This window comes from Phyllobates terribilis, unplaced genomic scaffold, assembly GCF_046119375.1.
Source record: "Phyllobates terribilis strain yellow unplaced genomic scaffold, ASM4611937v1 Scaffold_7__3_contigs__length_470593459, whole genome shotgun sequence".
Classification (NCBI taxonomy): domain Eukaryota; kingdom Metazoa; phylum Chordata; class Amphibia; order Anura; family Dendrobatidae; genus Phyllobates; species Phyllobates terribilis.
Genome location: NW_027362767.1, coordinates 81,811,875 through 81,826,658, shown reverse-complemented (window position 1 = coordinate 81,826,658; position 14,784 = coordinate 81,811,875). Strand labels below are relative to the sequence as shown.

At 43.0% G+C, this 14,784-nt stretch overlaps 1 protein-coding gene across 7 annotated transcripts in view; it reads left to right on the top strand.

The window, feature by feature from the left end:
- The window catches only part of SIPA1L1 (signal induced proliferation associated 1 like 1), a 251,854-nt gene that overhangs the window by 61,404 nt on the left and 175,666 nt on the right, over positions 1-14,784 (top strand). For all 7 annotated transcript variants that reach the window (XM_073638885.1, XM_073638884.1, XM_073638886.1 and 4 more), the window contains exon 2: positions 7,120-7,213. The gene's annotated coding sequence lies outside the window, so the exon portion shown is untranslated. The remainder of the gene's footprint in view (positions 1-7,119; positions 7,214-14,784) is intronic.

The window sequence follows — 14,784 nt, the reverse complement described above, 5'->3', positions numbered from 1 at the left end:
TACTTGGTGTTGAGATTTTATATTTTCCTGGATTATAAGAGTACATTTAAACAACCATGTGAATAAAAGATTATTGCTCCTCTTGTGTACGGGTTGCAGATAATGCAATCCCATTTTATAGCTATCGTGATTAATTATTAATGGTCTAGCAATCTTGGCACAAGTCTCCATAGCTAAACCGATCCATCCCGTATATTTATAGGGAGATGGTAATTGTGTCCTAATGTGCCAGAATGGCGCAGATCTAGAAATGTTCCCTGTTAGTGCCAGCACAGGAAAAGTTAAAGCATTTCTCGGATTATTTCCCTTCCAACGCCTACATCTATAGCTCTCTGGGTTGTATGGCAGCTCCCCCCTTTTATTTTTGTGTGGGCAGATTGTATGCTTGACAGATTCTACTGAGCATGTTGGGTGTCCACACCTCTAAATTATCATGCCGCTGTACATCACAACATTCGTTAGTATTATACTTTTTCGGTCGTCTTAAATGCTATGCACACCTTTACACAGAATGCAAAGATGAGCAACTTTTTAAATTATCTTCATTAACCATTTTCTACTGTTTTTCTGCTGCATAGTGTCTGGAAGGTCCTATATCTTATATCTAGCTGAGTGTCTTGCAAAAATGTTACAACTGCTCCTTTTCTTGGTTCTGATGGCACTCTTTCCTTTCCTTCTCTGTGTTGGAGATGGTTGTACATAGATTCATAGCGGAGAGGGGAGAAGGTATTCAGGGAGGGCAGGGAAAACTACCTACAGAAAAGGAGGAAAGCACATGGAGAGGAAGTTTTGATTCTGGAGCTGATACACAAAAGCAAGTGATGACAACAACTCCCTGGATACATGCAGACCTCACATCCAGCATGTACACACGTGGTCAAAATTGTTGGTACCCCTCGTTTAATGAGAGAAAAACCCACAATGGTCACAGAAATATCTTAAATCTGACAAAAGTAATAGTAAATTAAAAATCTATGAAAATGAACAAATGAAAGTCAGACATTGCTCTTCAACCCCTCTTCCACAGAATTTAAAAAAAAATTAAACTCAAGAAATAGGCCTGGACAGAAATGATGGTGCCCCTGAAAATAATGTGACAAAAGGGACATGTTTAATCAAGATGTGTCCACTAATTAGCATCACAGGTGTCTACAATCTTGTAATCAGTCAGTGGGCCTGTATATAGGGCTACAGATACTCACTGTGCTGTTTGGTGACATGGTGTGTACCACACTCAATATGGACCTGATGAAGCAAAGGAAAGAGTTGTCTCAGGAGATTAGAAAGAAAATTATAGACAAGCATGTTAAAGGTAAAGGTTATAAGACCGTCTCCAAGCAGCTTGATGTTCCTGTGACTACAGTTGCACATATTATTTAGAAATTTAAGATCCATAGGACTGTAGCCAACCTCCCTGGACGTGGAAGCAGGAGGAAAATTGATGACAAATCAAAGAGACGGATAATACGAATGGTAACAAAAGAGCCCAGGAAAACTTCTAAAGAGATTAAAGGTGAACTTCAAGCTCAAGGAACATCAGTGTCAGATTGCACCATCCGTCGTTGTTTGATCCAAAGTGGACTTCATGGGAGACGACCAAGGAGAACACCATTGTTGAAAAAAAATCATAAAAAGCCAGACTGGAATTTGCCAGACTAAATGTTGACAAGCCACAAAGCTTCTGGGAGAATGTCCTATGGACAAATGAGACAAAAATGGAAGTTTTTGGCAAGGCACATCAGCTCTATGTTCACAGATGGAAAAATGAAGCATTTCAAGAAAAGAACACTGTCCCTACTGTGAAACATGAAGGAGGCTCTGTTATGTTCTGGGGCTGCTGTGCTGCATCTGGCGCAGGGTATCTTGACTCTGTGCAGGGTACAATGAAATCTCAAGACTATCAAGGGATTCTAGAGAGAAATGTGCTGCCCAGTGTCAGAAAGCTTGGTCTCAGTCGCATGTCATGGGCCTTGCAACAGGATAATAACCCAAAACACACAGCTAAAAACACCCAAGAATGGCTAAGAGGAAAACACTGGACTATTCTGAAGTGGCCTTCTATGAGCCCTGACCTAAATCCTATTCAGCATCTTTGGAAAGAGCTGAAACATGCCGTCTGGAAAAGGCAACCTTCAACCACGAGACAACTGGAGCAGTTTGCTCATGAGGAGTGGCCAAAATACCTGTTGAGAGGCGCAGAAGTCTCATTGACAGTTACAGGAATCGTCTGATTGCAGTGATTGCCTCAAAAGGTTGTTCAACAAAATATTAAGTTAAGAAGAACCATCATTTCTGTCCAGGCAGATTTCATGAGATTATTTTTTTCTTTTAAATTCTGCGGAAGCAGAAAAGTAATGTCTGACTTTCATTTGTTCATTTTCATAGATTTTTAATTTATTATTACTTTTGTCAGATTCAAGTTATTTCTGTGACCATTGTGGGTTTTTCTTTCATTAAACGAGGGCTACCAACAATTGTGACCACGTGTGTATTACCGGGAGGGACACTCCCACAAGTGAAAAATCTGACTCTTGGATCAGGTTGCAAATTGAATATCAGGGGCTCTGAAACTAAAGATAACCAATGACATGTAAAAATCCTTTTTTAATGGTGGTTATAGCCTTTTTAGGTAATAATATAATTTTTGAATAAGCTTGTAAACCAGGTAGTGGCACAAAAAAACTCATTCATAGGCCACTATGTGAGCCAATTTTGACTATTTAGTGGCCTAATGTAGATCTTCAGTAAAAAAAATAAAATAAAAAAAATAATACTTGACTCTTTTTTTTAATTTTTTTTTGTATTTTCTCCTAATTGGGCTCCTGGCATTGTGGATTTGTTTTGTAAATTTCTAGCATCATCTCCTTCTATATACTTGTGACCCTTTTCATTCTTTCTCTTTTATGAGAAGCCATTCCCAAGTAACTTTGTCTCCAGTGTAAAAAAAACAAAAACAAACAAACTTAAAAAAATAAATAAAATCAGGACATCAGATCGCAGCTCTAAATGATTCTCTAGAAATAGATTTTTGTAAGACTTGATATGACATGCTCCCGATGATCCCAGTTTAGTACACTGGCGGGTTTTTTCCTGATGAAGTGTTGCTGCAGTCCTCTCATTACAGTTCACTGTTCCATTACCTTAGATTTACTGTTATTTTTTTGCTTTTTTTTGTTACACGTACAATAAATATCAATATAAATTTGACAAATTATTGTGGTTCTAAAGCGTTACAGTAAAACATTTCAAAACCTTCCAAGTCACCTGCGATGGATATTTCCTCTGTTCTGCGCCATCTCAGCAGGACAACAGAAATAATGACATCCCTGACATCAAAGATACCAGCAGTCCCTGATGGAGACCACTGTTCTGCATTTTTAATGAAATCCGCAACTGTTGCTCCAAACAGATGTGAACAGAGCCTAAAGGACCCCCCCCCATACACATTGGATGAGCCAACCAACTTTATTATGCATGGGGTCCTCCGAAGGGTCCCCCGACAGATGATGTTGGGATGGAGAAGGACTACATTGTATTGCCCAATGCTTTTGTTCTCTTAACAAACCTCCACTGGAGGTGTCTGACACTACTTACTCCCCTCTCCCCATCAGCGGAGGATATATGGGCGTGTGTAGGGAGAAGGCCTTTTCTTTCAGCCATTGTGAAGGAAGGGCGGTGAGGATCTATATTTTAAATGGCGTAATGAGCAGTCCAACACACATTAGATGAAAGTTTGACAATTTCGGCTGAACCGGCCAACCATCTGATGTGTAAGGAGCTGAGCCGAGCGTATGTGTTTGGTGGAGTCTGGAGAGAAAATAACGTGTATGATTGGGTTCTGGTGTACATTTACATTTTTGGTGAAATTAGGTTAATGGGGTTTGGACTATTGGACTCCTAATTTGTAAGTACTAAAATAAACATAACAAATATTCCCCATGCCCAACGCCGTTCCAGCAATGTCGGCGGTAAGTTTCCCATTATGTTATGACGTGTGATCCAATGGGCTGCAGCTCTCATACTGTCTGCCACGCAAGTGTGAACGAAGCATCCCATCAGCGAACGCTGATGGGCTGCAGGGCTCCCTCGGCATAAGAATGTCACCTGAGTGCCCCGGATGACCGGGCGCCGACATTGATGGAACAGAGTCCGTGAGGGAGGTTTGCTGGAGCAGAGTCTGTGCGGGAGTTGTCTTTTACTTCTATTTTAGATTAGGGAATATGATATTTAAGAAAGTGCTATGACCACTGGACAACCCCTTTTTAAAGGGAATCTCCCAGTAGGATCTACCCTCCTAAGCCGTCTATATGGCATGAAGGTCATGGGAAGCTGAATAAAAGGATCATTTTATATCTGGAATTTGATCTTCCAAAAAAATCCACATTTTTCTTAATATGTAAATGAGCAGTTGAAATCTATGGGCCGGACATAGATCTCCCTGAGAATCTGCCTCCAGAGTCTATTTTAAAAGAAAGGAATGGTTACCAGTGTGAGACATGTAGATCAGGAGAGCAGACTGTCAGTCATTACATGTCTCACACTGGTTACTCCCCCTTTCATTTATAATGAGCTCTGCAGGCAGATTCCCAGGGAGATCTATGTCCGGCCCATAGATCTTAACAGCTCATTTACATATTTAGAAAAGCCTGGATTTCTCTGGAATAAGACATCGGATCACTGATATCACGGTATCATTTTATTCAGCTCCCTATGCCCTACATAACCATATAGACGGCTTAGGAGGGAGGATCCTACTGACAGATGCCCTTGAAGAGTTAATGTAACAGGAAAAAAAAACATCTTGCTGTGTCCATTCCTTTGCTTGTAAACTTGCTTGTAACTTTTTTACTGCAGACTGTTTATTCTGTCTGTGCATATTTGTAATTTTTTCCTCTGTAGACCAGCGATTTGTGTGATTTGCATGGTAGGTGGTAGAACTATCCTGTATTATAACCTTTCTTGGGATGAGGAAGGTCCGAATCACTGTGGGTGGCAGATTCCAGAAACTTGCCTTGTAACGACCTTTGTATTTTCCTTTCCCGGCGCGTGGCAGTCACCGCTAAACAATTATGTTGCTGCATGGTGGGCGGTAACACTAATACAAAACGTCCATCTCTTCACGTTTCTTATTGTTCATTGATGGCTTGAAAAATGGTGATAATAATGTTACCCTGGATTTATCCTAGTACTTGTCTGAAGCAGTTATTCACATGTTATACATTGGTTTTGTAAGGTTTTAGTTACTGTAAATGTGGTTTGAATAACCAGACATGTGCTGTGAATCTACGTACAGCAGGTTATATCTGTAGCGATGGGTCTACATATGGATCTTGTCCATAGGGGTACCTTATTTTTAAAGCAATTTTTCCTTATCTGTAATAGCTTTTATTTAAAGGAAGACTGTTCAAACCAAGCACAAAGTGCTCTGTCCACCCTCGGGCGCTGCCAACAGTTCACTACACCTTCCCGCCTACTTGTTTTCCATCTATCTCCACTCTCCTTTAGCACCTATAATGCCAAAGCTGTCAATCAAGGAAGAGGAGGGAGGAGATAGATGTAAAACAAGTAGATGGGAAGGTGCACTGGATTGTTTGGCCACACCAAGGGTGCACCGAGCGCCTGTGCTTGGTTTGAACAGTCATTTTCTATTGATTAAACTCAATTTAAGACTGGATATTAATACTGTATAACTTACAATACAATATAAATGCAGTTGGGTTATAAACACCCTTAATATTATAGAGGATTTTTAAATTATGCTGACAAGTAAATGCATATATTCCCCATGAAATATTACAGCGCCGTAGCCCAATTTTCTAGTCCTCTGCATTTTCCCTTGCCTCTGTTATTCTTCCTGTAAATATATGAATTCTGCATGGACATAAGAGGAATGGTAACTCCTAGCTTCCAGCAACAATAATGGTATTCTAAGAAAAGGTGTCCCACAATTGTATTTTCTTGGTGAATGCAATTATTTAGAGATCTGTCAAAAAAGCTCATCTTTTAAAATATTTTACACATTGATTAAAAGTCGCAATGCAAAGTCAGGCTAGACAGTCCTGATATGACCCAAATTTCTTAGTGGTTCATACTTGTCTGCACACTCTCTAGTTAACACCACCTATTATTCACATACTTTTCAACAAATTTTCATACAATTTTGGCACGCTTTGTTAAAGGGAATCTGTTTTTTTTTGCTAATCCGAGAGCACTATAATGTAGGGGCAGAGACCCTGATTCCAGCGATGTGTCACTTACTGGGCTGCGTGTTGCTGTTTCAATACAATCAGCGTTTTATCAGCAAGAGATTATCACTGCAGGACTATACTGCACGTGCAGGGTAGTCCGATCACACCCCCAGCACTGATTGTGTGGGCGGGGTTACACACAGATCAACCAATGAGCTGTGCTACATCTGCAGCAGAGAAAACTGTGATTCTATCATAACTGCTGCACCCAGTAAACTAAGTGATATATCGCTGGAATTGGGTAATCAGCCCCTACATTATGCTGCTGTCAGATAACGTAGCAAAAACCTGCTAATAGGTTCCCTTTAAATATCACCCTGAAAACCACACCCTTTCAAGTAGGCCATACCTTTTTGTTAAAGTTTGAGACTGTAAGTAAAGTACCTAATAAATGTGGGGCACTGGTAGTATACCATTCTTATTATTTTGGCATTTTTTAATAAATTTGCCCCAACATTCTCATTTCGTTCCATCATGAACAGAATGATGAAACAGACGAGTTCCAGGATGTCTGATCCGGTGTTGTCGGCATCTCAGAAGATCTCGTCTCACCCGGCAGAAATATCCCTGTAATATCATTGCTCTCATTGCGCCGTCTAATAACTTTTGAATTAAGGTTCTTTCTAAGACAAATTGCTGCATTTATCTGCGGGGTTAATCCAGTGAATGCATATCTCGGGCTGCTCTGCCGGCGGCACTCTAATATTCTTTACATTATGGCATAATGCACTTTGTGATGATGTGAGCCGACCCGTCCTGCCGATACACATCCGGGATGATGGAGTACGCCTTCCATGTACTCGTGTAACTGATACTCAGCCGGAGAGGCCGTGCATTTAATAAACCACTGGCTTTTGTTTTATTTCTCTAGGGTCTGGTAATGGGGGTTTCATGCAGACGATTGAGATGCTAAGCAGAAGCGGCGCGGATCAAAGGGAACATCCAGAAGCGCAATGTTACGGCAGGTAAGCCAATTTTATTCAGGTCAGGGACAAGTAACGGCGCTAGGCAGACTGCTGCCGGCCTGATGTATACACTGCTTTTACATCGTAGGCGAGGTTGTACATTTCTTGCCATAGGCTTGGTTGGAAGAACATGAGTTTGAAAGCCGTTATTGGTGATTTATTGCTTGTTCGAACAGATGAGCGAAGAAGGATTACCCTACATGTGAGGTGGGAGACGAGAGGTTAATCCCAATTTTCCACTGAGTTTGGTGTCATTTTTTTATGATACAACTAGGTGTCGGATCAAGCTGGGGAATTTTCCACCTTCTTAGTTATTTCTTTGTGCAGTTGGAAAATTCCTATTTGACTGAACTTATAGAAGAGAACCTCCCATCTTGTCAATTAATGGACTGTTGCTAGGATCTGTCACCACTTTGTAATCTCTGGTGCCCAAACAGGATACTTAAAATGAAGAGGACACCATACTAGTTTAGAGGTGTATCTCCTTTGGCAGTTTTTTCTGCATTTTGGTCTGTGGCAGTCCTGCGCAAGTGTGGAGCCCCCGGGGGCGGCCGGCTGCGCAAGTGTGGAGCCCCTGGGGGCGGCCGGCTGCGCAAGTGTGGAGCCCCTGGGGGCGGCCGGCTGCGCAAGTGTGGAGCCCCTGGGGGCGGCCGGCTGCGCAAGTGTGGAGCCCCCGGGGGCGGCCGGCTGCGCAAGTGTGGAGCCCCCGGGGGGCTTGCTTGCTCATTTTTCCACCCCTAGAAGTGTTTCCATGCTGATCTCGATGAGTCCTGGCCTCCTTTGGTGACCTTCATACAGAAGGGATGAAACATCACAGAAAGGGGGCCTTGATGCCCCCAGACTGGCATGGAAACACTGCTGGGAGTCACAAACTAAGGGAGTATTCTTTCTTTTATTTTTCTTTGTGAAATCCGCAGGGGACATCCGCATGATGTGATCCGAATCTGCTGCTGGGACTTCCTTGAGGATAGTTGCGGATTATAAAATAGGTCCTATATTTTTTTTATTGCACAATTATTAATTTCTTAAATAAGGAGTTTTATACATTACTACCCTACAGTTCAGCAGCTATGAGATACGGAGTACTGATTTACTGGGATGGGACAGCTCGGAATGTGCTCGTCTCATATCCAAGTAAAACATAAAAAGTCAATGTCCTTGTGGGCTTGGAATTTGCAAAAAAAACAATTATGTTTCCAAAAGTTAAGTTTTCTTTAATGAAGATGGAGTATCTTTAGTAACTCTAACATTCTTAAAGAGGATCTGTCAGCAGGTTCTAGCTACCCCATCTGAGAGCAGCATAATATAGAGGCAGAGATCCTGATACCAGCTGTGTGCCACTCACTGGGCTGCTTGCTGTAATTTTGATGAAATCACAGTTTTATCTTCTGCAGATCTACCAGTTTTCTAAATACAGAGCTTTGTGTAACCCCGCCCCCACCTCTGATGGGCTGCTTTCTTCTTTAGCACAATGTATACAGAAACCTGCCAATAAGTGGAGGAGGCGTGGTTGGACTATATGGCAGCAGGTTGACTAGTCCTCTATGCCCTGCTGAAAAAACAAACAGTAATGTTATCAAGAACTACAGCAAGCAGCCAAGTAAGTGACACATCACTGGAATTGGAGGTCTCTGCCCCTACATTATGCAGCCACTCAGATTAGGTGGCAAAAACCTGGTGACAGATTCCCTTTAATGTTTTCTCGTTTGGCGAGCTTCCTCCATATAGGCCACATACTGCACTGTATTTGGATGTCTGATGGATTACTGTACGTGGACTTGATGGACTTCCGTTGAGCAGTTGACTGTGTGACGTTTGCAATGTCTTCCTCTCATCTATATTTCAGCGTTCCCCACTTAGTGGGTTTTTACATTGCCTGAAGCATAGTTTATAGGGTTAATGGATGCAATTAGGTTGTGCAGTTTGCAAAACTATACACCCTGGAAAAAACTCCTGGCATATACTTACATTTTTCCTTAGGTACCAATTCACCAGATTGGTCTGGCAGGTGTATCTAACTGTATAGGAAAGCACAGCAGAAGGTACTTTCCTACCTAGAGGAGGACCATTGCAAAAATATATGTCCTGCTGGTTGTTTTTTTTTGTCTCTATGGTGGACCGATCTATCCAGATTGTGACCAATGTTGGTTGTTTGTGTCGAGACCATATGGCCGATGGTGACTGCAAACATGAATTGTGGTCCTGGTACACACTCATCTGAACCTGTCGATTTTAACAGGATCATCTAACCATCTAGCACACATGTGAAACTCTGGCCCATGGGCCAAATCTGGCTCGCAAGGTGGTTTTATTTGGCTCGCGACACCAGAACCACCACCCCTATGTGGGCCCATTATTCTGTATGGAGGACTATGTGGGGCCATTATTCTGTATGGAGGACTATGTGGGGCCCATTATTCTGTATGGAGGACTATGTGGAGCCATTATTCTGTATGGAGGACTATGTGGGGCTCATTATTCTGTATAGAGGACTATGTGGGGCTATTATTCTGTATGGAGGGCTATGTGGGACCCATTATTCTGTATGGAGGACTATGTGGGGCTATTATTCTCTATGGAGGACTATGTGGGGCCATTATTCTCTATGGAGGACTATGTGGGGCCATTATTCTGTATGGAGGGCTATGTGGAGCCATTATTCTGTATGGAGGACTATGTGGGGCTCATTATTCTGTATGGAGGACTATGTGGGGCTCATTATTCTGTATAGAGGACTATGTGGGGCTATTATTCTGTATGGAGGGCTATGTGGGACCCATTATTCTGTATGGAGGACTATGTGGGGCTATTATTCTCTATGGAGGACTATGTGGGGCCATTATTCTCTATGGAGGACTATGTGGGGCCATTATTCTCTATGGAGGACTATGTGGAGCCATTATTCTGTATGGAGGACTATGTGGGGCTCATTATTCTGTATAGAGGACTATGTGGGGCTATTATACTGTATGGAGGACTATGTGGGGCCCATTATTCTGTATGGAGGACTATGTGGGGCCATTATTCTGTATGGAGGACTATGTGGGGCCATTATTCTGTATGGAGGACTATGTGGGGGCCATTATTCTGTATGGAGGACTATGTGGGGGCCATTATTCTGTATGGAGGACTATGTGGGGCTATTATACTGTATGGAGGACTATGTGGGGCTATTATACTGTATGGAGGACTATGTGGGGCCATTATTCTGTATGGAGGACTATGTGGGGCCATTATTCTGTATGGAGGACTATGTGGGGGCCATTATTCTGTATGGAGGACTATGTGGGGGCCATTATTCTGTATGGAGGACTATGTGGGGGCCATTATTCTGTATGGAGGACTATGTGGGGGCCATTATTCTGTATGGAGGACTATGTGGGGGCCATTATTCTGTATGGAGGACTGTGTGGGGCCCATTATTCTGTATGGAGGACTATGTAGGACCCATTATTCTGTATGGAGGACTATGTGGGGCCATTATTCTGTATGGAGGACTGTGTGGGGCCCATTATTCTGTATGGAGGACTATGTGGGGCCCATTATTCTGTATGGAGGACTATGTGGGGCCCATTATTCTGTATGGAGGACTATGTGGGGCCCATTATTCTGTATCGAGGACTATGTGGGGCCCATTATTCTGTATGGAGGACTATGTGGGACCCATTATTCTGTATGGAGGACTGTGTGGGGCCCATTATTCTGTATGGAGGACTGTGTGGGGCTATTATACTGTATGGAGGACTATGTGGGGCCCATTATTCTGTATGGAGGACTATGTGGGGCCATTATTCTGTATGGAGGACTATGTGGGGCCATTATTCTGTATGGAGGACTATGTGGGGGCCATTATTCTGTATGGAGGACTATGTGGGGCCATTATTCTGTATGGAGGACTGTGTGGGGCCCATTATTCTGTATGGAGGACTGTGTGGGGCCCATTATTCTGTATGGAGGGACTGTGTGGGGCCCATTATTCTGTATGGTGGGACTGTGTGGGGCCCATTATTCTGTATGGAGGGACTGTGTGGGGCCCATTATTCTGTATGGAGGGACTGTGTGGGGCCCATTATTCTGTATGGAGGGACTGTGTGGGGCCCATTATTCTGTATGGAGGGACTGTGTGGGGCCCATTATTCTGTATGGAGGGACTGTGTGGGGCCCATTATTCTGTATGGAGGACTATGTGGGGCCATTATTCTCTATGGAGGACTATGTGGGGCCATTATTCTGTATGGAGGACTATGTGGGGCTATTATACTGTATGGAGGACTATGTGGGGCCCATTATTCTGTATGGAGGACTATGTGGGCCCATTATTCTGTATGGAGGACTATGTGGGGGCCATTATTCTGTATGGAGGACTATGTGGGGGCCATTATTCTGTATGGAGGACTATGTGGGGGCCATTATTCTGTATGGAGGACTGTGTGGGGCCCATTATTCTGTATGGAGGACTATGTAGGACCCATTATTCTGTATGGAGGACTATGTGGGGCCATTATTCTGTATGGAGGACTGTGTGGGGCCCATTATTCTGTATGGAGGACTATGTGGGGCCCATTATTCTGTATGGAGGACTATGTGGGGCCCATTATTCTGTATGGAGGACTATGTGGGGCCCATTATTTTGTATGGAGGACTATGTGGGGCCCATTATTCTGTATGGAGGACTATGTGGGGCCCATTATTTTGTATGGAGGACTATGTGGGGCCCATTATTCTGTATGGAGGACTATGTGGGGCCCATTATTCTGTATGGAGGACTATGTAGGACCCATTATTCTGTATGGAGGACTGTGTGGGGCCCATTATTCTGTATGGAGGACTATGTGGGGCCCATTTTTCTGTATGGAGGACTATGTGGGGCCCATTATTCTGTATGGAGGACTGTGTGGGGCCCATTATTCTGTATGGAGGACTATGTGGGGCCCATTTTTCTGTATACTGGTTGGCCAGCGACTTTGTCCAAGTTTTTCATTTTGGCCTTCTGTGTATTTGAGTTTACATCCCTGGTTTAGATGCTCGCCTGGTAATTAGGGGTTAATTGCTATGGAGACCTGATAGTTTCTGGCACTATGGGCTCACACACAGCCTTTTCAGTGCCTGTCTAGGTCACTGTGATTTTCCACACAACCCACGGAAAGAAGGTTCGGATGTCATGAAGCGGTGTTGGTTTTGGCGTTGGGAATCCTGCGTCTCCTGCAGCCGTCTTCTCTTCGTCGAGGCGTCCCGTTCTCCATCTTTCCGATTCCCTTCGGCCCTGTCTAATAATATTGATCTTTCCATATTCATTTCCCTTGCATGTCAAAATTAAGTTGTCGTAACGCGTTTTTGAGGTGGTTAATTGCTGTTTAATAGCTGTTTTATGGTTGCCTTGAGACGTGCTCGGCAGAATGGAGGCATTATTGGCTCTGAGATGCCTGAATAATACGGCTTTTTATTTTTATTTTTTTATTATTATCTAAAAGTAGCAATCATTGTTCAGCCTGGGAACAGCGCGGTCGTGTTTTTGAGTATGTATTTGTGTTCGCTGGTAAATGTACTGACCGCACAATATGTTCCTGTTGGAAGGAAATGTCATTTTTGCTTTGCTTGACTTTATAGAGGTGGTCGATGTTTAAAAAATGTAAAAAAAAATTATATTTTTTTTCTTCCGAAAGCGTGCCATACTTGTCTATTGGCTGCCTGGAATTGTAGTTCAGTCCAATTCCTTTTTTTTTTCTAAATCCCCTTTGGATTGCTATGAGGCCCATTAATCAGAAGAGGCGTCCATGGTGCCAGCCAAGGAAGTTCGCCTTGGAGTACATGGACACATTGTGCTCAACTTTAATAGTAACCCCCTTAAAGGGAATCTGTCACCAGATTTTTGCTGTGTAATCTGAAAGCAGCATGATGTGTGGGCTGAGACCCTGATTCCAGTGATGTCACTTTCTGGGCTGCTTGCTGTCATTTTGATACAATCCCTGTTTTCTCTTCTAACAATCTAGCAGAGCTCTGAATGCTGAGCCCTTTATATCCCCACCCACACCACTGATTAACAGCTTTCTGTTCACGTACAGTGCACACAGAAAACTGCCAATCAATAGTGGGTGAAGGGGATTGGACCAGGAATCGTGAGGCACCTAGTCCTGGAATGATAATCTCCTGCTGATAAAATACTGGTTTTATTGAAACAGCAACATACAGCCCAGTAAGTGACATCACTGGAATTGGGGTCTCTGTGTCTACTTCATGCTGCTCTCAGATTACATAGCAAAAACCTGCTGACTGATTCCGGTATTCCAGTCCTTTGTATATTCAATGAATGAAGCGGCAAGACCACACCCGGGAGGGGTTGAGTTGAGCAGCTGGTCCTCCATAGTCATGCTCCCATTGTCTATATCGAGCGCAGTACTTGGCTATGTTCACCACCCCCATAGACTTTGAATGGAGTGACAAGGAGCAGTCCCCCGTTCATTGGGGCTTATCCGATGGATAATTGATAACATTTTTAGACTATAATAACCCTTTTAAACTTAAAGCCCCAGACTATAGAGAAAACTTGCTTCTGTACCCAAATATTGTTATGAAATATAGTATCGTGTATATATACGTTTAGGGTATGTGCCCACGATGCGTTTTTCCAGCGTTTTTGATGCGGATTTTCCGCAGCGTAAACGCTTGCGAAACACTTGGTAATCCGTGCCCCATGATCCCCATTGAAAATCTGCATTTTCTGTGCCCATGCTGCGGAATTTTCCGCAGCGGATTTTCCTTGCGGAAAAATCCGCAGCATGTCCATTATTTGTGCTTTTCCGCATGCGGATTTGAGGTCCCAATGCACTAGAAAAACGCAAGTCAAATCCGCATGTAAAAAACGCGTCAAAAAGCGTTTTTAGTGCCAAGAACATGCAGAAACGCTGCAGAAATTTTCTGCTTCAACTCTGCATCGTGGGCACATAGCCGTAGTCTGATTCATTTCTACCTTTTACTTACTGTATAAATCATACAGACTTAACCCAGAGTCACTATGGTGAGATTTTGGTGATGCCATCCCAGTTTCAAATTTGGGATTTTTGCCAGTGAAATAATGTCTCTGGGGCGGTCTGTAGGCATTTTGGCCACTGTAGATAATTAGGGCTGTAGCCTTGAAGTCAAGAAATACGGACTCTTGCTTTAAAAAAAGAAATATATCTGTTTTTCATATTGTATAATTACTTTATTACTAATTATTGGTCAATTATGGAGGAGTCTGGGAAATTGGAGGAGTCGATGGGGGACTTGGGCTTACCGGCTGCACAGCCCTGGCGGACATGAGTACAACCCCTGGCAAAAATTATGGAATCACCGGGCTCGGACGATGTTCATTCAGTTGTTTAATGTTGTTGAAAAAAAAGCAGATCACAGACATGGCACAAAACTAAAGTCATTTCAAATGGTAACTTTAGGGCTTTAAGAAACACTAAAAGAAATCAAGATTAAAAATGTGGTACTCAGTAAGGGTAATTTTTTTCAGATCAAGCCCTAAATCTGCCATTTGAAATGACTTTAGTTTTGTGCCATGTCTGTGATCTGTTTTTTTTTCAACA